Genomic DNA, 27,065 nt, shown 5'->3' with positions numbered 1-27,065 from the left:
TGTCTTTCATGAATCCATGCTGTCTGTTGCTCAAAATATTTTTTTCCTGCAAGAACTCATCTATGTGGTCTTTTATTAATCCCTCCAGTATCTTCCCAACTATAGAAGTTAAACTAACGGGTCTATAATTACTTGGTAAAGACTTTGTTCCCTTTTTAAATATAGGCACCACATTGGCCCTGCGCCAATCCAGTGGTACTATTCCTGTCATTAATGAGTCCCTAAAAATTAGATACAATGGCTTTGAAATTACAGAGCTCAATTCTTTTAGGATCCGTGGGTGGATGCCATCAGGTCCAGGTGCTTTCTCCACCTTTATTCTGTCCAAATATTTCTGGACCATATCACTTATGAGCCATTGTGGATTAGGGGCTGCGTCAGTACCACCCCCATTGTGGACATGAGCTCCCCCATGCTCCTTTGTATACACAGAGCTGAAGAAAGTATTTAATAAGTTAGCCTTCTCTTTGTCCCCAGTCACCCACTCCAGATTATTTTGCAAAGGGCCTACATGCTCAGACTTAACCTTTTTACTATTAACCACTTAACAACCGCCCATTGCCGATTAACGGCTTCAGGGCGGTTGTTTAACTCTGAGAGGCCGTTAATTAACGGCCTCCCAGAATTCTGCTCTCGCGCGCCCCCTGGGGCGCGCACTCGAGAGCATCCGTGACCGCCGGGTCCACAGGACCCGGCGCATCACGAATCACGGTAAACGGCCGCTCAGCGCGGCCGTTTACCACGTGATCGCTCCGTCAAATGACGGAGTGATCACTTGTAAACAAACCGGCGTCATGTTATGACGCCGGTTCCTCCCTCCCCCTCTCTGTACCGATCGGTACAGCGGAGGGGGAAGAGATCGGTGTCAGCAGCGATGTGGGCTGCATCTGCAGTGCCCACATCGCTGCGCACCGAAATTTAACCCCTCAATTCCCTGCCAACACTCTGCAATAGCCTGCCATTACTCTGCATTACTCTGCAATACCCCCATTACTCTGCAATACCCCCATTACTCTGCATTACTCTGCAATACCCCCATTACTCTGCAATACCCCCATTACTCTGCATTACCCTGCAACACTCTGCATTACCCTGCAGCACTCTGCATTACCCTGCAGCACTCTGCATTACCCTGCAACACTCTGCATTACCCTGCATTGCCCTGCAACACTCTGCATTGCCCTGCAACACTCTGCATTGCCCTGCAACACTCCGCAATGCCCTGCAACGCTCCGCAATGCCCTGCAACGCTCCGCAATGCCCTGCAACGCTCCGCAATGCCCTGCAACGCTCCGCAATGCCCTGCAACGCTCCGCAACACCTTGCAATGCTCCGCAACACCTTGCAACACTCCGCAATACCCTGCAACACTCCGCAATACCCTGCAACACTCCGCAATACCCTGCAACACTCCGCAATACCCTGCAACACTCCGCAATACCCTGCAACACTCCGCAATACCTTGCAATACCCTGCAACACTCCGCAACGCCCTGCAACACTCCGCAACGCCCTGCAACACTCTGCAATACCCTGCAACACTCTGCAATACCCTGAAACACTCTGCAATACCTTGCAATACCCTGCAACACTCCGCAACGCCCTGCAACACTCCGCAACGCCCTGCAACACTCCGCAACGCCCTGCAACACTCCGCAACGCCCTGCAGCACTCAGCAACGCCCTGCAGCACTCCGCAACGCCCTGCAACACTCCGCAACGCCCTGCAACACTCCGCAACGCCCTGCAACACTCCGCAACACCTTGCAACACTCTGCAATACCCTGCAACACTCTGCAATACTCTGCAACACTCTGCAACGCTTTGCAATACCCTGCAACACTCTGCAATACCCTGCAACACCCGCCAATACCCTGCAACACTCTGCAATGCTCTGCAACACCCGCTAATACTCTGCAACACTCTGCAATGCTCTGCAACACCCGCCAATACCCTGCAATGCAATACTCTGCAACGCCATACTCTGAGATACCCAGCCATAGTCGGTGATACCCTGCAATACCCAGCCATAGACATCCCCCCCCCCTCCCGCCGCCCTCCGGTGCTTCTATCGAATCGCTAATACGATCAAAGACAATCTTTTTTTTTTTTTTTTTTTTTTTTTTCAGGCTTCTCAGCTTAGAGGTGAGATGCGGGGTCTTATTGACCCCACATCTCACTGTAAAGAGGACCTGTCATGCCATATTCCTATTACAAGGGATGTTTACATTCCTTGTAATAGGAATAAAAGTGATCAAAAAAATTATTTTTGGGGAAAAAAATGTCAAACTAAAATAAATAAAGTAAAATGAACAATAAAAAAAAATGTTTTTTTTTAAAGCGCCCCTGTCCCCATGTGCTCGCATGCAGAAGCGAACGCATACGTAAGTCCCGCCCACATATGAAAACGGTGTTCAAACCACACATGTGAGGTATCGCTGCGAACGTTAGAGCGAGAGCAATAATTCTAGCCCTAGACCTCCTCTGTAACTCAAAACATATAACCAGTAAAAAAAAAATTTAATTGTCGCCTATGGGGATTTTTAAGTAGCGACGTTTGGCGCCATTCCACGAGCGTGTGCAATTTTGAAGAGTGACATATTAGGTATCTATTTACTCAGCGTAACTTCATCTTTCACATTATGGAAAAATTGGGCTAACTTTACTGTTTTTTTTTTTTTTTTAAGCCCAAAACTGTTTTTTTTTCCAAAAAAAAGCATTCGAAAAATTACTGCGCAAATACCGTGCGAGATAAAAAGTTGCAAAGACCACCATTGTATTCTCCAGGGTGTTTGCTAAAAAAACATATATAATGTTTTGGAGTTCTATGTAATTTTCTAGCAAATAAATGATGATTTTTACATGTAGGAGAGAAATGTCAGAATTGGCCTGGGTGCTCCAGAATGCCTGATGGCACTCCCTGCATGTTGGGCCTCTGTATGTGGCCACACTGTGTAAAAGTCTCACACATGTGGTATCGCCATACTCGGGAGTAATAGCAGAATGTGTTTTGGGGTGTAATTTGTGGTATGCATATGCTGTGTGTGAGAAATAACCTGATAATATGACAATTTTGTGAAAAAAAAAAAAAGTAAAAAAAATCTTGATTTTGCAAAGAATTGTGGGAAAAAATGACAACTTCAAAAAACTCATCATGCCTCTTACTAAATACCTTGGAATGTCTTCTTTCCAAAAAGGGGTAATTTGGGGGGTATTTGTACTTTTCTGGCATGTTAGGGTCTCAAGAATTGAAATAGGCCGTCAGTACTTCAGGTGTGATCAATTTTCAGATATTGGCACCATAGCTTGTGGACTCTATAACTTTCACAAAGACCAAATAATATCCACCAATTTGTACTTATTTTTACCAAAGATATGTAGTAGTATAAATTTTGGCCAAAATTTATGAAGAAAAAATTACTAATCTGCTAAATTTTCTAACAGAAACAAAGAAAAATTCATTTTTTTACAGAATTTTCGGTATTTTTTCCTTTATAGCACAAAAAATAAAAAACCCAGCGGTGATTAAATACCCTCAAAAGAAAGCTCTATTTGTGTGAAAAAAAGGACAAAAATTTCATATAGGTCCAGTGTTGCATGACTGAGTAATTGTCATTCAAAATGCGAGAGCACCGAAAGCTGAAAATTGGTCTGGTTATTAAGGGTGTTTAAGTGCCCAGTGGTCAAGTGGTTAATATATTTGAAGAATTTTTTGGGGTTTGTCCTACTGTCTTTTGCAATTTGTCTTTCATTTTGAATTTTTGCATCCTTGATTTTACATATTCTGTTAAATTCCTTGTAACATTTAAATGACACTAGTGTTCCTTCATTTTTATATTTTTTGAAAGCTCTTTTTTTATAGTTTATAGCTTTTTTAACTTTGGCCGTGAGCCACATCGGCTTTATTTTTAACCTTTTAAACTTATTGCCCATGGGAATATACTTTGCCGTGAGATCACAAACAAGCTTTTTGAAGAATTCCCATTTCTTTTCTGTGCCCATTGGTGCCAATAATCTCTCCCAGTCTAAGTCCTGGAGAGCAGCCCTCATCCTTGGAAAATTTGCTCTCTTGAAATTAAGTGTTTTTATCTTTCCCGTATGTGATTTTTGCTTACAGCTAACATCAAATGAAATCATGTTATGGTCACTGCTACCCAGATGTTCCTTTATCTGAACATTAGTAATACGTTCTGCATGGTTTGAGATTACCAGGTCCAACAGAGCATCATTCCTAGTTGGGGCCTCAATAAACTGTACCATAAAATTGTCCTGTAATAGGTTTACAAATTGTTGCCCTTTAACTGTCCCAGCAGTGCCATTACCCCAGTCAATTTCTGGGTAGTTAAAATCCCCCATTATTATCACTGTCCCAGCCCTTGCAGCCCTTTCTATTTGTGCAAGGAGCTGAGTCTCCACCTCCTCATTAACATTGGGTGGTCTATAACAAACTCCAATGATTAACTTTGAACTACGCGCATCTGTATGCAGTTCTACCCATAATGCCTCAGACTCATCACACTCTCCGCCCACCAGGTCCTCTTTCTCACTTGCTTTGAGATTATTTCTCACATACAGACAGACCCCTCCACCTTTCCTTTTTACTCTGTCTTTCCGAAAGAGTGCATAGCCAGGAATATTAATAGCCCAGTCATGTGAGGAATGAAGCCAAGTTTCAGCAATACCGATTACATCATAGCTCTCCTGATGCACCAGAGCTTCCAACTCGCCTATTTTGCTTGGCAGACTTCTGGCATTGGCAAACAAACATTTTAATGTATTAATATATTTTGACCGGTCACACACTATCCTCTTGGGTGTTCCAAGATTACAACTAGGACTTGCTACTATATTTACCTTGGGTTTATGTGCTTCGGTTACCCCACCACTAATGCCCCTAATATTACCCTCTGGAATATGCTCCACGCTGACTATCTCTGTCTCTGAACCCACCCCCCCATCACCTAGTTTAAAAAACCCTCTAACTTTTTGGCCATCCTCAATCCCAGCTGATCTGCACCCTCCTCATTTAGGTGCAGTCCATCCCTTCTATAGTACCGGTTGTCGACTGAGAAGTCGTCCCAGTCCTCCAGGAACCCAAACCCCTCCTTACTACACCAGCTTTTGAGCCACTTGTTTACTTCCCTAATCTCCCTCTTCCTTTCTGGTGTGGCTCGATGTACTGGTAGTATTCCTGAGAATACTACCTTGGAGGTCCTTTTCCTCAACTTAGCTCCCAAGTCCCTAAAATCATTCTTTAGGACACTCCATCTGCCTCTGACTTTGTCATTGGTGCCAACGTGCACCATGACAGCTGGGTCTTCCCCAGCCCCTCTCAGTAATCTGTCCACCAGATCCGTGATGTGCCGAACCCGAGCGCCCGGCAGACAACATACAGTTCGGCACTTCAGGTTGTTGTTACAGATTGGCCTCTCTGTCCTCCTAAGAATTGAGTCCCCTACCACCAGAATCTGTCTTTCCTTTCCCTTCTCTCCCCCCCCACTCTCACTGGAGGAATTCTTCTCCTGGCAGCTAGGAGAATCCCTCAGCTCCAGCAGTGTCTGGTACTCCCAAACCTCCCATATGTTTAGGCAAAGTCAGACGTTCCCATTTGATTCTAGGTGATTTGGATAACCAAATGAAAGTTCTACACATGCGTTTATACGTTGAGAAAAATGTCGGAGGTAGGTTGATGGGGATAGCTTGCAGTAAATAGAGGAGCCTGGGGAGAACATTCATTTTTAAGATGGCAATCCTGCCGAACCATGAAAAAGGGCCTTTAATCCATTTGAGTAGATCAGCTTGAATTGTATTAAGTAGGGGTTGGAAATTTATAGTATATAGGTCTTTAAGATCGGGGGGTATAAGAATGCCAAGATATTTAATGGCCGAACGTTTCCATTCAAATGGGAAATTCTGTTTACATTGTGACACCAGCGAATTTGATAAGGATATGTTTAAGGCAGAGGACTTGGAAAAATTTATTTTCAAGTTGGCTAAGTTATTAAATAATGAAAAATCCGCTAGGAGGTTAGGAATAGTGATAATTGGCTCAGATAGAAAGAGTAAGATATCATCAGCATAAGCTGCAACTTTGTAACTCTTGTTTTTTATGGTAATACCCTTAATATCTGAATTATCTCTTAGTTTACGGAGAAGTGGTTCCATAGTAAGAAGGAAGATCAAAGGTGAGAGTGGGCATCCCTGACGTGTTCCATTGGAAATGGAGAAGGCGTTCGATAGGTGGCCATTAACCCTGATTTTAGCTGTGGGAGTGGAATACAGAAGCATGATCATCTGCAATAGATGTGAAGGCAAACCCACCGCACGTAGAGCCGCCTCCATATAGTCCCAGGCCACTCTATCGAACGCCTTCTCCGCATCAAGGTATAAGAAAAAACCAGGTGTAGAGTTATTATAAGAGAGCCAGTGATGGATGTGAAGTGCCTTGATAGTATTGTCCCTGGCCTCCCTACCAGGGACAAATCCTACCTGATCAAGATTAATCAAAGAAGGTAGTAAGGGGGCGATCCAATTTGCAAGGGCTTTGGCATACAGCTTTACATCAACATTGAGGAGCGAAATTGGACGATAATTAGTAACTAACATACAGTATGATCTTTGTCAGGTTTGGGTATTAGGGTGATGTGGGCTTCCAAAAGTTCTTTATGAGTCGTGTGAGAAGGCGTAATTGTGTTAAAGGCATTAACCATGTGTGGAATTAAAATATCTGTGAACGAATTATAATAGCCAACCGTAAACCCGTCTGGACCCGGACTTTTCCCAGGTTTCATTGATTTTAGGGCGTTTATTGTTTCTTCCACAGTCAGTGGGGAATTTAAGCTAGGGTAATCAGCAGGGTTAATAGGGTCCGGTGAGTATTTTTGTAGAAATTCTTTAATAGCAACAGTCGGTGTAGCAATCGATTGCGCGTTAGGGAGGTTATAAAGGTTAGAAAAGTAATTTACGAATTGGTTCGCTATTTCATCCGTCTTAGAGAACACCTTACCGGATGCATCCTTTATAGAGCGGATGTTAAAACGAGCTTTCTGAGTTTGTATGGCTCTGGCCAACATTCTGCCAGATTTATTTCCAGATTCGTAAAAAACTTTTTGGGATAATGCAAATTTACGTTTCATTTTTTTATGGATTTCTTCTAGAAGAGCCTCTCTGGCCAACGTTAATTCCGTCAGTGTTTCCGTGGCTAGTGAGGCCTTATGTTTTTTTTCCAAGTCCTGTATACGTCTGGTCAGGTCATCAATGTGTGCCTTTCTAATTTTATGACGTCGGGCTGCTAGGGAGATAATTTCCCCCCTGAGTACACATTTGTGAGCAGCCCACAGCAGATCTGGTTGTAAGTCAGTAGTGGAGTTTTCAGAGAAATAGTTGGTCAGACAGTTGGATAGTTTTTGAACAATATCTAGGTCGGTGAGAAGCGAATTGTCAAGGCGCCAAATAGGTGAGCGCTGTGTGGATGCGGGGAGCGATAGTGTCATAGAGATTGGGTTATGATCAGATAATATCATTGGGTCAATAGTGGCTTTGGACAGGTAAGGTAGTTCGGATTGAGAAATAAATAGGTAGTCAAGTCGCGAATATTTGGTATGAGGAGGGGAGTAAAAAGTAAAATATTTTGTGTTTGGGTACAATGTACGCCATGAATCATGTAGTAGGAGATCATGAAATTGGGATTTAATTGCGTGGAGGGCCCTGTACGTTAAAGTGGAGAAACCATTGGAAGTGTCCAGAGAAGGATTCAAAGCTACGTTGAAGTCGCCACCTAACACAAGAAAACCACTTTGAAACACAGTCAGTTGTTGAAGAGTGTTGCGAAAGAAAGTAACTTGATGGGAGTTAGGTGCATAAATATTAGCAATAGTAATATGTCTATTAGCAAACGTGCCTTTCAGAAAGAGAAACCTACCGTGGGTGTCTATTTGAGACTCCGTGATTTGTAATGGGCAATTGCGGGAGATCAAAATGGAGACTCCTTTTGATTTTGCCTCAATATTGGGAGCATGGTAGACCGTGGGAAAGTGTTTGTTAAATAATTTGGGGACCGCATCAGTTCTAAAGTGTGTTTCCTGTATAAGAGCGATATGTGCCCTAGAATGTTTAAGCGAAGAAAGCAATTTTGTTCTTTTCTCAGGTATATTGAGACCGTGCATATTAATGGAGCATATTTTGAGATGGGTAAGCGGTGGATCTGTATAGGATATAGACGTGGACATAGTTCCAATTGTCGTTCGTATATATGATGCAAATTAAAAGACTGGGCCTCTTATGTATTTGGAGTTGATAGGCAGTTACGAAGAGTGAATACTGGGATATGAGGGAAAAAATATAACTTTAAACCGATGAGGCAGTGGGGAAAGTAATCCCCACTATCTCCAGTGTGAAAAAATCGGTAGATGTACAGCGTGACAATGACAAGTCCACTCAGAAATTAATGAAGTTGTCAAGTGTCACAACTGCATGGGGGTTGGCTGAAGCCAAACCAGGGATTAGGTGTGAGCAATAGGGAGAATCAGCTATCTCCCGACCTTGAAGATAATTAATGATGGAGGAAGTTTACCCAAAGTATAAGATAGGTAGATTATAGGGGAACATCAAAAGTAATGGGGAAGTTAAAAGGGCATTATAAAAGCAAAAGGTAATATGATATAAACATAAAGACATAAGTATGCAGCTAAATATGAAAAGTACAAAATCAGTGAACATAAAAACAAACTATAGTAAACCTTCCCTATTACCGGTGCTTATGGGAGAGAAGGAAGCCGAAGCAAATAAAAATGTGGTTAGAGAGGTAGCTCCCCCTCAATGATCTATCCAGAAAGAAGAGACATGGCAGTTCAACTATTAAATATTTGCTGCAGCAGTAAAAAGAAAAACAGGTTAGAGTAAGTTGGTGCGTCTAGTACTTTCCTGTTTTAAGCCTGTGTCCCTTCCTGATTTCCCTCCTTCTTCTCCCTTTTCTGCTGGATTTGTAGTTCAGAAATATAGCCTGTCGTGAGAGAAAGGTAGAGAGAGTGGCAGTTCGAGGGTGGTAGAGTAGTATGGACGCAAAGTCATGTTTCCCCCATAAACTGATAAAGAGGTGGGAAGTCCGGTAGAGGTGAGGTCAGGCAGGGAAGTGTAGAAAAATGGCAAGAATGCGTAAAACATATCGCTTCCACGAGTCCTCGGGAGAGGTTGCGTCAAACTGGGATCACCGCCGTTCCGGGGCGCATTCAGGAAGTTGGATGTAATAGGGCAGCGGAGATCACCGCAGGGCATTGTGGTAGCTGTAGTTTACAATTAGGACCATGAATTGAGCTAGATGTGTAATCTGAGAGCAGCGGCATAGGCAGTGAGGGAACTTGACATGTTAGAGATTGCAGTAGAAGCAATGTTTTAGAAAAGCAAGTGGAGTTTAAATAAAAACAGAAAAGAACCAACAGTTGTCTCTTGGAAGCTGAGGTGACCAAAGTAACATAACGAACGATGACTCCACATAACAAAGCATGAAATATTTTAGCGTGTTTGAGTTGCAACGCAAAAAAGGAAAAACCAAGTCTTATTCATCAAATGTGAAGGAGAGAATAACTCAAGAGATTAATATTAGAGTCAGCGATCTCTCCTAGCCCTCCTTGAGCTGGGTGGATGGAACAGGCTGCGAGTGCGGCCGTAGCTCCTAGGTGTACCGCGGCTGTCTGCGGTGGATGGAGATCTGGGCCTTCTCAGATTATGGTCTTGTGCCTCCATAGGTTCGACGGGCGGCAGATCTTTGTGCACCGCTGAGCGACGGAAGTCTGCAAGCCAATTAGGCACATCAACTAAAGGGATGTTTAGTGAGCGACAGAATTGAGGCAAATCCTCAGGGACTCTGAGAAGCGCGGTGCGGCCCTGAGCCGAGGCCGCCAAGCAGAATGGGAATTTCCACTTGTAGGTTATACCATGAGAACGAAGAGTATCCAGTAACGGTCTGAGATCTCTGCGGTGTTGCAGCGTAATACTGGAGAGATCTTGATAAATCTGAATAGTCGCACCAGCATGAGTGATTTGCGGTATGCCTCTCGCTTGTTTAAGGATTTCTTCCTTAAGTTTAAAATCATTTAAGCAGCACACGATATCTCGTGGGGGATCAGTGTCCCTTCCTTTAGGTTTAAGAGCGCGATGGATCCTAGCCATTTCGATGGGCGTCTGAGGTGGCCTGTTGAGTAGGTTATTAAAGATGGCCGTCACAGCCTGAGGTAAACTGTCACCTTCGATCGCTTCAGGAAGACCCCTGACTCTTAAGTTATGTCTTCTGCCCCTGTTGTCGAGGTCTTCCAGATGTATATGGATTGCCCTGAGTTGGAGGGTATGTGTGTCTACATGATGGGTCGTTTTCCGCAGCTGTGCCTCTTGTTTGTGGACAGTGTCCTCCACCTCAACCATCCTGTCAGATAGTGAACGGATGTCTAATCTGAGCTCTGAAATGGCGGCCGACAGGGTATCCTTTATGTCAGCAGCGATGGTTTTAAGATCATGGATGCTGAGCTGAGGTTGAGAGTGCGGTGCGTTTCGATCCAAGCTCTCTACACTGACAGACGCCTGAGGAGCTAAAGCAGACGGTATGGTATTCAGCGAAGGCGCTTCAGGCCTTGGGTGGTTGTCGTTAGCGGTAGCCATGTTCCCTCTATTCGTCCGGAATAGAGCCGGGATAGTGGGGTTAGAACCGCTCGAGTTCCTACACGGGGAGCGGGATCTGGAAGCCGAGGACGTCCACGAAGCAGTCCCCATGAAGTAGCGAGGTGGGGTAGGTAAAAGACCTCCGTTAGGCAGATAATAGGTCCTGAGGTAGCAGGAGCTTAGGATCTAAGCGTCCATCTTCTAGTCCAGCCAGGCCACGCCCCCCAGTTTTCAATCCATGCACTCACCCTATAGTCCGTGCCAACAGACCTTATTTTGTACAGTAAACGTTTATGGGGGAACTGTGTCAAATGCTTTTGCAAAATCCAGGTAAACCACGTCTATGGTATTTCCTTTATCTAGATGACAACTCACCTCCTCATAGAAGGTTAACAAATTCATTTGGCAAGAATGATTCTTCATGAATCCATGCTGATTACTGCTAATGATACAGTTCTCATTACTAAAATCATGTATATAGTCCCTCATCATCCCCTCCAAGATCTTGCATGCTATTGATGTTAGGCTAGCTGGTCCGTAATTCCCAGGCATGTATTTTGGGCCCTTTTTAAATATTGGTGCTACATTGGCTTTTCTCCAATCAGCTGGTACCATTCTAGTCAGTAGACTGTCAGTAAAAATTAGGAACAATGGTCTGGCAATTATTTGATTGAGTTCCCTAAGTACCCTCGGGTGGTATAACCAGCTGTTACATTTCTCATGCCTGGTTTGGAAAAGTTCTGACACCACGCTTTCTGTAACTCAATACGAGCTTTGGTGCTCCTGAGCCACAGGTGTGAGAGGTGCAATCTCCCTTATCTATTCAGTGCTAGCTGATCCCCTGGGGAAAGCGACTTATATGTTGAAGTGGGAGCGAAACCTTCAGTTTAAGTGGGACCTGGATACATGGCACACAAATTTTGTTTGCTCCTACAGGGGAATACCGATGGTATCTGGTCCCCACCTGTCTCACCAAATTCTGTCCTCAGTCCTTTCCTCACTGTTTTAGAGGGTGTGTCCACGTATGCTCCTTTCCTCCACACACTTTGGGAATGTCGCAAAATCAGAGGGTACTGGAAAAGAATCTTTAATCTCATTCGAAAGTCCACTGGATACACGGTAAAACAAGATCCCACCAAGACCCCACCATGACCCTTTCCCTAATCCACTTTATCCTCCTGGGGGCCAAGATAACAATAGCCTGGTCATGGAAATCCCCCTCGGTCTCCTTCCACCAAACCAAACAGAAGATCTCCTGGATAATTTTGAAGGAGAAAATCTCTAATGCGATTTTGGATACATCAGAAAAATTCACACTCAGATGGGAGCCCTGGGCTAAATATATAGGAATCTCTCTACTCCCCTGAAACACAGAAGCCCCAATAAGCCCTCTCAAGTCTTATAGCCCTCCAGTCTCCTTTCCCCTCTGCAAAGGTTCCTGCCCTCCTCATTCCTCCTATCCCACTTCTACTTCTCCAGATCCACTCCCTACCCCCCTCTCTCCCTCTCTCTGTCTCTTTCTTCTCCTATTCTCCTCATGCTCAGCCTTAGGTTGAATCAACCTGCCACAAGGTCTGGAGTAAGCAATACTCCAGAACATTCCAGTCAAATAGACTGATCCATGTGAGAACAGGGGGTAAACCCCCTTCCTTACCTCGATAACCTCAAACTACCCATCTCACATTTCTCTTGTTATCAACAGGCTCATATTTTTGATTTCACTCCCCCAGGGGTTTGATAGTTCAGTCAGGAGAGCGGCTTGCCCCCCCCCCCCCCTGTGGTTTTTGGTCATTCCCCCAGTCGGCCAGCGCACAGCAGGCTCCCATTTGGGGTGCGTGGGTTGTACTGGGGAGGGTCTGGTAACAGAGTCCTTCAATTTCATATTTATTTTTACTTCCAATGCACTCCTCCACACAGTCTGGTACTTTTTGAAGTTTACCAGTTCTCTTTTTGCTTTTGTATATAATTCTCACATGGTCTAGTCTAATTTTTGTATCAGTGTTATACAGTTTATAAAATAGAGAAGGTGTGATGCGCTAATTTCAAAAAGTTAAATAGCCACAGTAAAACCAATAATGTGCGATTAAGAAATTATATAAAGTGCAACCATGCATGAATAAATGAAAAAGTGACTCTGTGCATAATCTATAACAATGAGCTTAAAAACCAAAATTAAGCTACAATAGATCATAAAGTGACTATATGTGCAAAAACACGAATTCACCATAAGTATCAAAATTCATATACAGGAATGTGTAAACATCATTAAAATGTGTAAGAAGTTGAACCAAAATATTAATGTGAACAATAAAAAACAACAAATTCTTGATCCAAGTGACAACCGTGATTCGTAATGGAGTGTCCCATACACAATCAGATCAAATCGTGCAATTTGGAAAACACACTAGATTAAACGTGCAACGTGCTGGGCCGCCAATCCATCCGTGATGATCCGTGCAAATAGTGCTAATGCTATGCAATTACCTCACTGCTGTGGGTAAACAGCAAAATTAGTAATGGACATAGGAGTAGCCAGGGATGATTGCAGGGATGGCTGTATATCAGACCCTTATGGAAACTTCTCTAACTTCCTCACTTGTGTTGAATGGTGGATAAACTCAGGGGAAATAGACCAGAGAGAGCCGCCATAGTGTAGTATTTAAAATATATAAATTTTATTGCAAAGATTAAAACTACTCACAAGTAAAGCAGGAGTATGCACATTGACAGACAGCAGATAGACCGGATATGGACGTCACTTCCGGGTTCCTACGCGTTACGTCGTCAAGACTTCAACTGTTGCACGTTTAATCTAGCGTGTTTTCCAAATTGCACGATTTGATCTGATTGTGTATGGGACACTCCATTACGAATCACGGTTGTCACTTGGATCAAGAATTTGTTGTTTTTTATTGTTCACATTAATATTTTGGTTCAACTTCTTACACATTTTAATGATGTTTACACATTCCTGTATATGAATTTTGATACTTATGGTGAATTCGTGTTTTTGCACATATAGTCACTTTATGATCTATTGTAGCTTAATTTTGGCTTTTAAGCTCATTGTTATAGATTATGCACAGAGTCACTTTTTCATTTATTCATGCATGGTTGCACTTTATATAATTTCTTAATCGCACATTATTGGTTTTACTGTGGCTATTTAACTTTTTGAAATTAGCGCATCACACCTTCTCTATTTTATTTTCACCAGTGAGAGACAACTCATTTAGTGATTGCTGCTTTGTTCACTTGCTATTCTCGCTCTCCTCTGATTTTCCCATAGAGCGCAGAAGTTCCTAGATACACAGTGTTATACAGTTTGTTCCAACTTTATTAATGGTCTTCATCCATTTTTGTACTAATGTTATGGTCTGAGTTTGAATAAACTTTTTAAAAAACAAAAACTAATATTTCACTGCAGGGCCCGTTCCAGGGCCCACAAAGTGTAACTGTGAGGGCTAAGGCCGCATACACACGGGCGGATTGTCTGGCCAACTAAGTTCGTCAGACAATCCGACAGACAATCCGTCCTACTTTTGAATGAACGGACTTGACCACACACGATGAGCAGACAGTCCACCGAAAGCTTGTGCGATGACATGTACGGCACGTACGACGGGACTAGAAATTCGACGTCCAATACACTGCAATGCAACCTTCGGCCGTGTAAATCCTTTCTGAGCATGCGCCATACTTAGTCCGTCGAACTAGCCTACTCACGAGCAGATTGTCCGCTGAAACCAAGTTTGGACGGACTGTATTACGGAAATTCCGAAAGACTTAGTCTGCCAGACTGTCCGCTGAAAAAGTCAGCTGAAGCCCACACACGAGCGGATTGTCCGCTGAAACACGTTTCAGCGGACTAAGTTGGACAGACAGTCCGCCCGTGTGTACGCGGCCTTACAGTGTTCTGGTACCACCAACATCCAAGGCCCAATTTTATTCAGAGTATATAGGGCAGGCTGTATAGTATATACAGGTGGTCCCCTACTTTTAAACATCCAACTTACGAAGGACTCCTACTTAGAAACGGAGGGAGACAACAGGAAGTGAAAGGAAATCTACCGCTAGGAAGGGAAATTCTCTCTCGTAAGAGTCAATATGGGAAAAAGGTGTCTCCCCACTGATGCTTTATCACCAATCCTTGTTTCCCTAATAACCCCAAATTTTCAAAATCCAATTGTCATTGGGACAGAAAGTGAGGTAAAATCTTCTGAACAGGGGCACAGACAGCAGAACAAATGTTACAGGGGTGATAACCCTTCCCTATGTTATCTAAAAAGCTTAAAAATAGATTTTTTTGGCTGAAGCTACACTCACAAAATGTACCTGTTCCAAATTACAAACCAATTCAACTTAAGAACAGACCTACAGTCCCTGTCTTGTTTGGACCGTCTGTATACTGTTGTTCAGAGTATATAGGGCCTGGGGGCCCCGCACCTTTTCTTTTTTTAATTTGGGTGCAGTGTTCCCCTTAATATCCATGCAAGACCCAAAGTGCCTGGTAATGGGCTGGGGTGGGAGTACCCAGGCTGTTTTCTCAATAATTCTCATCCATATTGCCAGAACCCGACATTACATTACAGCCGCAAGCAGTTTTAAATTACTTTTATTCCTTTAGAAATGTCATTTTGTGCAGGGACTGTTCTAAACACAGGAAACATGTGCCAATTTAAAGGCATACTATAGTCACTCCCCAGGTATGATATTTAAAGGAATATTTCACTTTTTAATTTTTTCACTTTAAGCAATATTAACCACTTGAGGACCGCCGCATGGCAATGTACATCGGTGCAATGGCACCGGCAGGCACAAGCACGTACATGTATGTGCTCGCCTTCCAGCGGGTGGGACCCCCTCCCGTTGGATGCAGCGGTCCATTTCGCTGCAGGAGGTATCCGGGATGAGGGGATGGCTGTTGGTTTCTGCCCATCCCCTCTCAATCGCTCCTGGCGAATGAGAAGCTTCCCCCGCTGTGTATAGTAAACACAGGCAGGGAGGAAGTGATGTCATTCTCCTCGGGGCGGTCTTTTTGACCGGACTATGAGGAGAACACTGAAAGTAAGTGTACACCAACACTACACTGACATGTAGGCACACATAGGCACACAAACCCCCCCCCCCTCCCCCTCCCAGTCACAGTGTAACTGATTGCAGTGATCATTTATTTTCTGATCACTGCATTTAGTGTCAGTTGTGACAGTAAAAACTGTCAGGGCAGTTAGTGTTAGGTCCAGGGTAGCCCCCTACCCCCTCCCCCCCAATAAAGGTTTAACCCCCTGATTGCCCCTAGAGTTAACCCTTTCACCCCCCTTTGCCAGTGTCACTAAGCAATTGTTTTTCTGATCGGTGCATTAGTGTCACTGGTGCCGTTAGGTAGCTAGTTATTTTTTTAGGTTCACCGCCAGGTTTTTATATCGCTAGGTACCCCAATATACTACCCAATAATGGTTTTAACGCCCTGATTGCCCCTAGTTAACCCTTTCACCAGCGATCACCGTATAAGTGTCACTGGTGACGCTGGTTAGCCAGTTAGTTATTTAGGTTCCCCGTCAGGTTTTTATATAGCGTCAGGGACCCCCATATACTACCTAATAAAAATTTGAACCCCCTGATTGCCCCTAGTTAACCCTTTCACCAGTGATCACCGTATAAGTGTTACGGGTGACTCTGGTTAGTTAGTTTGCTTTTTATAGCATCAGGGCACCCGCCATTTATTACCCAATAAAGGTTTAACCCCCTGATCACCCGGCGGGTGATATCAATTAGGTTTTAGGGTCAGGGTCTGCCCTAGGTTAGTGCCAGTACCGCTAACACCCACGCACAAAGCATAGACCTCCCGTAGTGGTATAGTATCTGAACAGATCAATATCTGACTGATCAGATCTATACTAGCGTCCCCCAGCAGTTTAGGGTTCCAAAAAAACGCATTGTTAGCGGGATAAGCCTATGTACCTGCTAGCACCTGCGTTTTGCCCCTCCGCCCAGCCCACCCAAGTGCAGTATCGATCGATCACTGTCACTTACAAAACACTAAAACACATAACTTCAGCGTTCGCAGAGTCAGGCCTGATCCCTGCGATCGCTAACAGTTTTTTTTTGGTAGCGTTTTCATATTTAAATCCGGAAGGCAGTGCTTGGTTTTCGGGGTCCCGTATGTGGCTAGGCTCCCAAAAAGTCCCCCACATGTGGTATCCCCATACTCCGGAGAAGCAGCAGAATTAATTTTGGGGTGTAATTTCACTTATGCCCATAGCATGTGTGAGCAATATATCATTTAGTGACAACTTTGTGCAAAAAAAACTATTTTAATATTCCTGCAACTTGTGGCAAAATATAAAATATTTCATGGACTCAACATGCCTCTCAGTAAATAGCTTGGGGTGTCTACTTTCCAAAATGGGGTCATTTGGGAGGGGTTTTGTGCTATTTTGGCATTTTATGGCCTTCGAATCTGTGATAGGTAGTGAGGAGTGAAATCAAAAATGTGCACCCTTAGAAATCCTGAAGGCAGTGATTGGTTTTCGGGGTGCCGTACGCAGCTAGACTCCCAAAAAGTCCCACACATGTGGTATCCCCGTACTCAGGAGAAGCAGCAGAATATATTTTGGGGTGCAATTCCACATATAACTATGGCATGTGTGAGCAATATATCATTTAGTGACAACTTTTTGTAAACTTTTTTTTTTTGTGTCATTATTCAATCATTTGAGACAAAAAAAAAATATTCAATGGGCTCAACATGCCCCTCAGCAATTTCCTTGGGGTGTCTACTTTCCAAAAAGGGGTCATTGGGGGGGGGGGGGGTTGTACTACCCTGTCATTTTAGCACCTCAAGAAATGAGATAGGCAGTCATAAATTAAAAGCTGTGTAAATTCCAGAAAATGTACTCTAGTTTGTAGACACTATAACTTTTGCGCAAACCAATATATATACGCTTTTTTACATTTTTTTTTTACTAAAGACATGTAGCTGAATAAATTTTGCCCTAAATGTATGACTAAAATTGAGTTTATTTAATTTTTCTTATAACAAAAAGTAGAAAATATATTTTTTTCTCAAAATTTTCGGTCTTTTTCCATTTATATCGCAAAAAATAAAAATCGCAGAGGCAATCAAATACCATCAAAAGAAAGCTCTATTTGTGGGAATAAAAGGACACAAATTTCGTTTGGGTACAACATTGCATGACCGCGCAATTACCAGTTAAAGTAGTGCAGTGCGAAATTGTAAAAAGACCTCTGGTCCTTAGGCTGATAATTGGTCCGGGGCTGAAGTGGTTAAAATCACTGCTCCCAAAAAAAACTGCCTTTTTTTTGCATTGATACATGTCCCCTGGGGCAGGACCCGGGTCCCCAAACACTTTTTAGTACAATAACTTGCATATTAGCCTTTAAAACTTGCACTTTTGATTTTTCACGTTCGGGTGGTTTTTTAGACTTTAACGGTGTTCCGGCAGCTTTTCGAATTTGCCCCAAACACCACATATTGTTCAGCGAATGTCCGAAGAGCCAAAGTTTGGCCCGAACTTATGCTTGGGCCAAACCGTTCACCCACCCCCACTGTTGAGCCAGGTCTCTGAAATTCCCACAAAATCCAAATCCTCCTCATACAGCAGTATCTCTAGTTCACCCATCTTGTTCCTGGCATTGGTGAACATGCCATGTAGTTTAGACCGGTCGCATACTATCCTCTTATTGGGTGTTGCAAGATTGCAACTAGGACTTTTTACTATACTAACCTTGGGTTTATGTGCCACTAATGCCCCCAATACTACCCCCTGGAGTATGCTCCGTGCTGACTATCTCTACATCTGGGCCCTCTAACTTTTTGTCCATCTTTACTCCCAGTTGATCTGCACCCTCCTCATTTAGGTGCAGTCTGTCCCTTCTTTAGTACTGATGATCGACTGAGAAGTCAGCCCAGTCCTCCAGGAACCCAAAACCCCTCCTTACTACACCAGCATTTCAGCCACTTGCTTACTTCCTTAAGCTCCCTCTGCCTTTCTGGGGTGGCTTGAGAATACTACCTTGGAGGTCGTTTTCCTCAATTTAGCTCTCAAGTCCCTAAAATCATTCTTTAGGACACACCATCTGCCTCTGACTTTGTCATTTGTGCCAATGTGCACCATGACAGCCAGGTCTTCCCCATTCCCTCCCAGTAATCTGTCCACCAGATCTGTGATGTGCCGAACATCAACTGCAGGTGTTATATTCTGCAGGTAATAGCTGGCATGCACAATTTTCTGTTCCATCAGCAAAGGACCTGCGGATCTCTACTTTAACTTCACCAGGGTCTCCACAAACTGGCGGTTAATTTCCTGCTGGGCTGCAATGGCCTGGATATTTGCCTCCTGCTGCACAGCAGAGGCCTCTGCGAACTGGCAGTTGTCTTCCTGCTGCTGGCAATTGGCTTTCTGCTAGGTTGCAGTGGCCTGGCGTTTCACCTCATGCTGTTGCCGGTTGGCTTCCTGCTGCTGGCTGTTGGTTTCCTGCTGGTTTGCAGTAGCCTGCAGCAGGGCTTTTAAAACATCCTCCATCTTACCACTTGTTCAGGAAGATGCCTGCCAAAAATTCACCATGTGTGGGGGTTAGCTCAATGGGGATCACCTTTCCTGGCAAAAAGGGTAGTCCAAACGACAGGTTTTCTTAAAATCTGACTTGTAGCCAGTTTTATTTTTAAAAAGTTGCACGAAAATCAAATAAACAAATAAACAAAACATAGAATAAATCCTTTCCGTTCAGTCCAGGATCCTAACAGATGAAGGGCTTCTCCCAGTCACCCACAAAACAAAGATAATGCAAACCTATTTCTGTCTCTCACAAAGCAGACATCACATCAGTATCTATTTTAGATTTTGGCTTCCTGAGTCCCTGAGGCCAAGAGCAATTCTTTGAATCAGTCCTGCTTTATTTATACCACCTGCTGGGCACAAGTGGACCACAAAATCTGGTCCGGAACCAACCCCCCCAAGGTGACTGGTAAAACCGTGACCTGATTCCACCTTAGTTCTCTGCAAATGAATGCATGTGAGGTGAAACATAACGTCCATCAATTAACCTCACCTTTCATAATATCACAATATGTATGAAAATGGTTTCAGAATCATTTTTAGAATTGTTTAAAGCCTAAAAAAGGGCTTAAAAGTCACTAAATGCTTTCATTGTTAATGACTTAAAGTGTATTTGCATGTTTGCTATGTGTTCCCACTCAAAAAATATATCTAAAAATATATATATCGTTTTACCTATTCAGTTCGGAGCAGGTTTATACACTGGAAACTAAAGGCAGCTCATATTGCTTTGAATAGAAGGTAATAGGGAGATGGGGACAAACTCAAAGACTTTTTTATTAAGTGCATTATTATACACTGCACTACCCAATTTTTAACCTTTTGTTAGGACAGACTGACCTACTCATTTAGTTTACAATTAATGGATAAGTACACCTTTTGGGACATGTTACATGATCCCCCCTTATTTATGGTGGAACATGTAACATGTTCCAGCTCCTACCATCTCTGCTGTCACAATTCAAAAACGGCATGGCCAGGTGGGGCTCCGCCAACATTAAGAATTTCAGTCCTGGAGTTTTTTAAAAAGTAGTATGTAATAAGGGAAGCAGTACTTTTTTTTTATAAAGTTATGCTATTTAAATGTCAAGCATGAGTTATATGAGATGTTATCCCACCTACTTCAAAGTAGAGATACACTTTAAGTTAGTCAATAAAGAGTATCACTTAAACTGCAAACTTTTTGAAGTAAATGAAAAGAAAAATACAGATGATGTGATAAAATAGAGCAAGCTGTTGGTCTAAAAAAAAAAAAAAAAAAATCCCCTAAAATACTATTCAAATTTAAAAGTAAAATCAGTCTTTGAATTGCAAATGCCTAACTGTATTCTGGGTAGAAAAGTATGGTGAGAACATTGTTGACGTTTGGTTACATTTATCAGGAGCAACAAAAATAATTATCTATGTAGTCCTAGCCTTGGTGGTATAGTAAGCCTCACTAACAGAATAGCAATGCATTTCTGGTTTATGTTTTTTAAATTATGGTATTTGAAACTGCATTTCTCTTGTTTTACTTCTGTCAGATGTTTATATCTTTGTCCATTAATGTTCACACTTACAATCTTATGTTTCTGCACTTTGGAATGTGCACTTTGTCTCTAGTGCTCTTCTCTTCACTTATGAAGTGACACACTGAACCTATTTTCTTTTGCTATTATTGTCCCCACCTTTATAATCCCTATTTTGATAACTCATCCAAAATGTTGGCACTTCTTTTTGATTTTCTTCTTAAAATGCACAAAAATGCTCAGCACTGTGGGATTGGCTTTGCAGTAAGAGTTTACTATCAATGGTCATCACAAGTACATGGGTAGCCACATACTCTGTTGGATTTGTATGTGTCTGATCCCCTCTGCAGGAATGTTGTTTATTTTTCCCAATTAGCCACATAACCTTTTGGACACTGTATTATGGAAAAGCTAGGGTTTTTGTTTTGAAAAGGTAAGCCTCACTAACAAAATGGTAATGCCTTTCTGGTTTATATGTTTTAAATTATGGTATTTAAAACTGCATTTCTCTTGTTTTACTTCTGCCAAGTGTTCATAACTTTGTCCGTTATTGTTCACACTTATAATCTTATACTTCTGCCCTTTGGAATGTGCACTCTCATTTCAAATCTTGGCACTTCTTTTTGATTATCTTCTTAAAAATGTCCAACCCAGTGGCACTGCACAAAAAAGCACTGAACTGTGGGAGTGGCTGTGCAGTAAGATTGGTTTACTATCACTGGTACAAGTACATGGGTAGCCACTTCCTCTGTTGGATTTGTATGTGGTTGGACCCCTCTGCAGGAATGTTATTTATATTTCCCAATTATTCGCATAAACCTTTGGACATTGTATTATGGAAGAGCTAGGGCTCTTTATTTTGAGAAGGAAGCTTTCTTATGCCGCGTACACACGGTCGGAGAATCCGTCGGAAAGCGTCTTATCGGACCGTGTCGTTAGATAATCCGACTGTGTGTGGTATGCATCGGACTGATTCCGTCCGAATCTCCGTCCGACCCAATTTTCCAACATGTTGGAAATATTTCCCGACCAACTGGGCCGGTCGGACCTAATCCGATCATGTGTAGAGCATTTTGATCGGACCAAGTGCCACGCATGCTCAACATTCAAATTCCGACACGGAAGCGCTCGTTCAGGTAAAACTACTGCTCGTAAGCGATATAGCACATTCGTCACGCTGCAATGTTAGAAATTCTTTTGATGCTCATAGTCACACACACTTCTCCCGAACGGATTTCATTACTCTTTTTTTTTTTTTGCGTCACATCTACACAATTTTAGATTATGTTTTTTTGGGGGGATTCCCTAAAAATCTCCTTTAAAGACACTTTGCTCATTTCTCCTTATTTTTATTTTTGTGTAAACTTACAACAACAACATTATTCTATTTTTTAGATTTTCTTTTTCTTTTTTAATCTACAGGAGGTTGTTTAGTGTTAACACCCCTTGTTATTTATTTCACTTTGTTTTTTGGAAATGCACCTGCCTGCTCACAAATAAACTGACCTTTTGGAAGGAAAACACATACGCAAGTATTTCATCCAAACAAAAAATACCTTTATTTCGGTGTCAGTAACAGATAAAGAGGGAGGCAGCAATGTTGAAACTGGGGAGATTTGTGAAGCCTTTGGCCCCCCAGGGCACACATCAAATATTTCAACGCAAAGATTGGTAGCCTGAGGAGTACATATCTGAGGGAGAGAAGTCTGGTCCTGAAGTCCATGAAACCCGGAACAGCAGCAGATGACATCTATGTTCCCAGACTGTGGTACTACAACAGGCTGCATCTTCTGGCAGACCACACTGAACCCAGGTCATCACACTCTGGTCTTCCTTCCACGCTTCCTTCCAGGCTGTGGCTGTGGTGCTGGAGGTGTGGCAGAAGGAGGAGGAGGAGCAGGGGCATGGGCCAAACGACACAAGTGTGTTTCTGGTGTAATTTGGCCCAACAGACCCGTTTTGAGGGTTTGGAGAATAACCTGCTCACACAAGATCTGTTGCCCCTGCTCCATTTCTCAAGCTTGCATACAACCAAGGCGGCCAAGGCCTCTTGGTAGGTTGGTGAGGCTTCTGTGGCACTCCAAGCAAAACCAATCAGCCTCAGGGCCGACTCCTCAACATCCCCACCCCCTTTCTCGCCCTTCTGCGTGGAAGGCGGAGGGGAGGGACCTGGCATTCGGTGAGGCTCCTTTGGCTGCCCACCTCCTTGCTGCCACTTACCCCTGCCTCCTCCTGGCTGCCACTTTCCACAGCCACCTCCTGGCTGCTGCATTCCACACCCTCCTGGTCCTGGCTGAGTTCTTCCTGTGTATGAAAAAGGGACATAATTTTCACATCAACACTGTTGCAAATTGTTAGCCAATAGAAAAGACTATCATTGTGAGCCCAGCATTTTTCTTTCTTGTCCCAAAGGTTTTGGCCACTACTGTCTATTGATATGTGAAACACTTTATAAACTCACCAATTAGGGAGCAGAAATCAAGTTAACATCATTGATTTTGACTCCACAAATATGTACAACAATACTATACCTGGCTCAAGCTGGGCTCCTCCAGTTCTTCCTGAGTGGAAGGCCCAAGTTGGGCGTCGGAAGACTCATCAGGTGTGGAATGTAGCATAGAAGGACGCGTGGAAGGAAGAGTAGAGAGGGATTCTCTGGCCTCAGCCTGGTCTGCCAGAAAATTCATCCTGTCATAATACCACAGTGTGGGAACATAAACCTCAGCTGCTGAAGCACCAGATTTCATGGACTTCAGCACCTTATTCCTCTCCTTCATATATGTACTCCTGAGGTTCCCAATTTTCTTTTTGATATATTTGTCATCTGCCCTGGGGACCACCGGCTTCACAAACTCAACCAGTTCCAACAGTGCTGCCTTCCTCTTTGGTCTGTTACTATACAAAGGGTGCGTGTTTTGCCACAGGATTGTCATGTCTTGATATTTATCGATGAACAGAGGGAGGAAGCTGTAGTCATTAAACCCGTCCATAATGTCTGCAAGACACAACACAATACAAACCCTAATGTCAGGCTAAACTCCACTAATGCAGGCCTCAATCTAGAAGCAGTGTAGCCTAGTGATGTGCCAAGTTCAAAATTTTACCTTCGTTTGCGCGTTCGTCGCCTCAGCTTCTCCCTCTGTTCACAGATCGTACGGACGACACAAGCGTGTTACGTTTTATATACAGTGCGCATGCGTGCAACTCTGCCCGCCCCTGACGTTCTTTCCAGACTATTCCATGCCCCTTTGCTTCTGGCACAGTGGGGAGAGCACATGGCGGAGATAACACAGGTGCACACTAATAATTACACTAACGAGGAGGAGGGTGAGGAAAGCCCGGAGCCTGAAATGTCCCGATCCAGGAAGACAAGATTTAAGGCCGCAAATATGTCTTTTGGAGAGATGTTGGAGATGGTCGACATATTGAACAGGACCAACTATGATGCGAAGTATGGACCTTACCCAAACCCAAATATCAGAAAGGCCAAGATCATGAATAAAGTTGTGAAGAGTCTTCTGCCTAATTTTGGGGTACACCGATCCATGGATCAACTGAGAAAACGCTGGTCAGACCTGAAACTGAGGGAGCACGAGCAGTACATAAGGATCAAGCGTGTTCTTGCCAAAAGTAAGTAGTTGTCGTGTGTTCATATGATTATTAGTGCTTTGAGTTCATGTTGTGCATTTTAAAATGGCCACTTTCAAGTTCATGGTTTCATTCGTTCGTAGGAAACTTCGTTCTTCCGGTAAGTATTCTAGCTGAACACAGTGTCCCCAATAATGTTATGACCTTGAAGCTCGGCCAAAATAAACAATTAAACAACACTTCCAAACAATGTTTCATATTGTTAATTCTTCACTCTGTGTGTTCATTATTTTTTCGAAATCTCATAGGGGAGAGAAGACTCGGCAAGTATGAGGACACCAGGGACCCCACCCCTCACAAAGAAGGACAACTTCCAAAAGCACAAACAGAGGAGCAGGAGGAGGAGGAGGAGGAAGGAGAGATCGTGCAGGTTGGGCAAATTGTCACCACAACAGGTGAGTGTCGGAGAACACAGCTTCCGGTAAGCTCATCAATGTATGTCACCATATTTATATTACATGTTTTTTTTTTGTTTTGTTTTGTAGGTGATGTGGAAGAAGATTTCCGTTTTACCAGTGAAAGTGCCCAGATCGGGGAGATAATGGGGTGCAATCGGGATTGGGAACATATCCTGCAAAACATCAATGATGTTAATTGAAATTTGAAAAACATAATTGATGTTTTGGGGAGAGTGTGAAACACCCCAAACTAGATAGGGTCTTATATTTGGAATGTTACTAACAAAATGTTGTATTTCTCCAAATTCGACATTTGGAAGATGCACAGAGTGTGTAAACATGCATTATCTCCCATCATGGGGGATCAATGTATGTGTTTTGTGTTTAGTGTCTGAGATGAAGGGGTTGCAGCCCCAAAGCATGTACATTGATCCCCCATGATGGGAGATAGCACATGTTGACACACTGTGATCATCTTCAAAATTTGGATTTTTCAGGGGTGACACCCCATGTGATGAAGGCAAGATCAGACCAGTTTGTACATACTCATGTCTGATATTGTCTTCACTTTTCAAAGTGGAACTTTGTAAGTTCCTGTGTTCTGTATTTTACAGTTAGATACATGCCTGTTTACACAAAAACAACAATTAAATCAAATTTTGAATAAACTAAGTTTTGGAAACACACAATTTCTTGGTTGGATGTAAAAACCTTTTCAAAACGCAAATGTGAATGTGGTTGGATTAAACAGTTCAATTAGCAACAATGTGTGGCTTCTTTTTTCATGGCAACAAAAATGTATTTGGAGTACAATTTAAGTTTGTGTTGAGAAGGAGTGTGATTTAATAAAGGCAACTACACTTTGCACTCCCAGGGCAGTTTCAAGTGTACTTTTGCAGTGCACTTGTAGTGCATAGTGGATGTGCCTTTACTAAAAAAACATCCACAGTGATGTGTAAATTTTGACAATCATGCCATTTTCCTGCCATGGTGCTGAAAATGAGCACGATTTGGGTCAGTAATGCACTACATACATTAGTTACCAAAAAAGAAGGTGTGTGTGTAGCAGACCCACAACATAATAACATTATCTGAAAAAGAGACTGTTCCCTCATCTCGCTCTGAACTTGGGTTTGCACTGTTGGTGAAAAAGGCAAAACTTGATCAAACCTAATTATACCTACGAGACACATAAAACCAAGCCAAGCAGTAAATGAAGGAGTTTCAGATAAAAATGTATTTTTAAAATGCTGCTCAGACATTGTCTGGCATATCAATGGCCCCCCTACCCACAAAGTAGTCCATGTATTGTGTTCTAACCTCATGGGCGCTTTGGGGGGGGCAAGCCAGGATTAGCATGTTGAAGGCCCGTGAGGTTATCTGCATTGTCCATCAAGTCTGCTTCTTGTTGGCCAACTGAGACCGCATAGTTCGCAGAAACTTTTTTCAAATAATTGTGAAGAACAAAGCACGCCAGCACTATGTGATTCAGTTTGTATTCTGCCATGTGAATAGGAGTAAGAAAAAGGGAACCGGCTGGCCAGTATACCAAAAGTGTTCTCCACCACTCTTCGGGCTCTGGACAGGCTCTATGGCACTATTGGCAGCCCACCGGACAGGTAAGAAGTGTCAGAATAGCAAAAATTCAACAAAATGTAAGCACTTTTTGACATTCTCATATTACATATCCAGATAATTAATAGGCTAAAAGCAAAAAAAAAAATGTTTAAAGTATTGAGGCAGGCCCTTACACTACATGCTTAGGTGAATTCATCCATAAATGTGAGCATCAAAAAGGTAGGTATAGTGTGTATTGCGTTTGGTAAAGTCAACAGATAGCAATCCTCTATCAGCTGAGCTAGCAGTTGGGGGGAGGGGGTCCCTAATGAGTTTGGCACAACCCCCCCCCCCCCCCCAAAAAATAAAAAAACACTCTACATTAATTGAAGCACACACATCACATTTGTAGACATTTTAGGGGGTGTTTAGGGTAAAGCAATACTATGGAGCTGACAAAAGAAATTGTTAAGTGACTAGACTATAGTTTTATGGGCCAAGAAGAGCATGGTGGGGAAGTTAGTGAGGCAAATATGCCTGAGGACAAAGAGGCAGAGTATATGAATTAGAGCATATTGCAATGATGGTAATTAGGGAATGAGGAAAGAAATTCAAGACATTAGCAATCATGAAATACATAGAATGTGATGTTAAAGGATAACACTTACCTTCATATAGTCATTCTGCAGGACCTGAATGATGGCAGAACAGGTCTCTGGAATAATGA

This window comes from Lithobates pipiens, unplaced genomic scaffold, assembly GCF_037356315.1.
Source record: "Lithobates pipiens isolate NorthernLeopardFrog02 unplaced genomic scaffold, aLitPip1_a1.2 Scaffold_19, whole genome shotgun sequence".
Classification (NCBI taxonomy): Eukaryota; Metazoa; Chordata; class Amphibia; order Anura; family Ranidae; genus Lithobates; species Lithobates pipiens.
The sequence above is the reverse complement of the archived record's forward strand: the minus strand, read 5'-3'. Positions refer to the sequence as shown.